This window comes from Odontomachus brunneus, unplaced genomic scaffold, assembly GCF_010583005.1.
Source record: "Odontomachus brunneus isolate Ranch 3 - 2012 unplaced genomic scaffold, Obru_v1 Obru_scaffold_268, whole genome shotgun sequence".
Classification (NCBI taxonomy): Eukaryota; Metazoa; Arthropoda; class Insecta; order Hymenoptera; family Formicidae; genus Odontomachus; species Odontomachus brunneus.
Genome location: NW_022639718.1, coordinates 166,803 through 169,589, shown reverse-complemented (window position 1 = coordinate 169,589; position 2,787 = coordinate 166,803). Strand labels below are relative to the sequence as shown.

Below are 2,787 nucleotides of genomic sequence, written 5' to 3'. Positions count from 1 at the left end.
TACCCGCATTCGTTTGGCCATCCGCTCGCCTCTTGCTTCAACTGCAGAAAGAAATTGATATACTCGGCGAGCAATCTTCGCTGCTGTATAACCAGATCGTTATTTTGTATCACGTGATTTTGTAGCTCCATATTTCGCTACAACCAGATCGTGATTTTGTATCACGTGATTTTGTAGCTCCATATTTCGCTCTCGCTCGTGACGCGATAACTTTTCTCAATAGCTTTGCGGTACCTTGCAAAACACCCATGTGCCTTCGAATTCGCGGTCGGCAGGGTCGTCGTGCGTATACGCGATCTAGGAAAATGTCTCGCAACAGCTGCAGCAAAGCGTGAATAGCAATTTTCCGCTCAATCGATAAGTGAGTACAGGGTGGAAAAGATCGTGCAGCGCGAGCACCCAGCGACGTACGAGACTTTCGAAGTTAAAACCGGGGGCTGCTCCAATCAAAGAACACTCCTCACTTACATAAATGTCCGGATTACCGAGCGGAAAAGCACACGTCTTGAGCACATACAGGTACACACGTCTACATATCATACCCGTAACTTCGTATCGAGTGATATTTTCCGTACACCCGCCGTAGAACGCCTCGCGAGGGTCAAAAGGATAATTTCTTAACATGGGATGATTCTCAACGATTTCGCATATTTCACGATTTTCGCGCAGCTCCCGATCGAAGACACAACTTTTCCGTAACGACGTACTCCTGTTTTCTAAGACGACACGTCGTCGCGAGTGCAAAGAAGCGGTCGTAACGCACTTCGATGGTATTCTCGCGCCACACGCTTGAGAGCGGTCCGTCGCGGTTCACGCGGAAACACACGGAACATCCGTGCCAAAAGCAGCCGTAAAACTGCAGCACGTGACGCTGCCGGGAATTCTCCGTCTCATAATATCCGTCGACGAGCGAGCCTTCCGACAAACGCTGTTCCCGATCTCTCCCCGCGTGAATTATCGTGCGTCCGAGCTCATGATTCATCAGCAATAACTATTGCAGCGCTTTACGCGATTGCGCGTTACCCCTATAATCACCGAGTGGGATTATCCCAATTTCCTTCTCGCGCAAAAAGTTTTTGCGAAAAACTTTCATACACATGGAAGCGATAGTCGTGCATTTTTCGAACGGGCACACATTTCCGCGGTCTAGGAAAATTTTTCGATAGGCCAGACACGCTCGTCGAAGAATATTTACGTCGTTCCGGCAATAGCGCACTATCTCCTGTTGAAAATTAAACACCACGTTTTTACCCGTCATTTCCGCGTGCCACGTTAAAAATTGTTCGCGTTCGCCCGATTTCATCGTATCCGGAGAATAATAATCAATATCCGGTAGCGGTCCGATATAATTTTGATTTTTAATTGTGTTGAATAAATGCGGAAATACGCCTTTGGCGACGGAATCCTTCAGTCCGAAAGCTTTCGGTAATGCCGACAGCCGCATAGGCAATTAGCGCTATTGAGAAATTTTGTCAGTCCCACGGTTAGTAATACAATTTTTGTCCCGTTTAATATTACTTTCGGCTCGTCCGTCCTACCGCTCTCGACCAGATAGCGCAGGATGAATTGCGAGTCGAACGCCGCCGCAGTGTGCGCGATACAGATGAAGCAGGAGAAACGCTTCGTCGTTCTCGTTGCAAAATCGACGAATTGTTTTACCGGATCATCGCGAAATACAAATTCGCGCACTCCGCACCAACGACATCGCGACGCCATATCGTCCTCTCCCAGACAAGCTTCGCACGTTTGCTGCGCGACGCAGAGAGTAACTACGTGTGTTTTAACGTTCGTGCACTCTTCGAGCATTTCGTCTTGTCGCGTCTCGAAGTCGTAAAATATAAACGCGGCGCGGCCCTTCCGATCTGTTCTAGCATAGTCATTATCGTTATTATCATCGGTCTCGTCGACATTTTTTAGTTCTTTCGCGTTGACCGATGTCGATACGCAACCCCCTCAAAGCGGCCGCATGAAACACAAGTGATTCACAAGTGTTTCGATGCGCAGCATATGCGACAATAAGCCGCACCGCACGCGTGTTTTGCGCCCGATCTTTTCAAACGCCCGCAATCGCTGCAAAATCTCACGGCGTCCCAAACACTCGACGGCGACTTGTCGGCGTAAGATTTCGGCGCCCGATGACGTTCAATACAGCTCTCGCCGTAAAACACGCGGTTACACGCGTCGCAGGCGATCAATCTCGCACGGCGGCGCACCGAGGCATCGCGGACACGTATTTGAGCACCGATGACCCGTTTCACGACGGTAACCTTTGTTACAGGGAACGCAATAATATCTATTAGCCGAGGCGGCTTTTAAATTTTAAATAAGCTTATAATGCTGCGAGCGCTCGTAATACATTATATTTAGTGTATATTTGGTTATACGAGAACGAGAGGCTAGCGTCGAATGTCCGTCATATAACGGAGGGACTCCGCAACCGAAACTCCTGAAATTAGAAATGACAATCGCGATATTTTCTAGCGAAAGAAGCTGCTGAAAACGCTCGATCTCCGGGATACCGCATCCTTCCTCGGGTATAACTATAGCGACGTTTCTCGTTAATTCTTCCGCCAAACGTCTGTGCAACGCGGAATATGGGTGTCTTATATTTTCCCATTTTCTATGAAGTTTGCCCGTGCGTACTGTACCGCGTTCGCAATAAACACGAGCCAGGACGAGGGAGCGCGGGAGACACATATTATCCCGATTATTTATATTTAAAATCGAGCGTTTTACCACATCTTCGCGCATTAATTTATTCGATTTTCCCCCTCGGCCCGAAGGCAT

At 48.4% G+C, this 2,787-nt stretch overlaps 1 pseudogene; it reads right to left on the bottom strand.

The window, feature by feature from the left end:
- Nucleotides 1-297: 297 nt before the first annotated feature.
- Nucleotides 298-1,806, bottom strand: LOC116853025 (annotated as a pseudogene).
- Between the last annotated feature and the right edge of the window lie 981 nt (nt 1,807-2,787).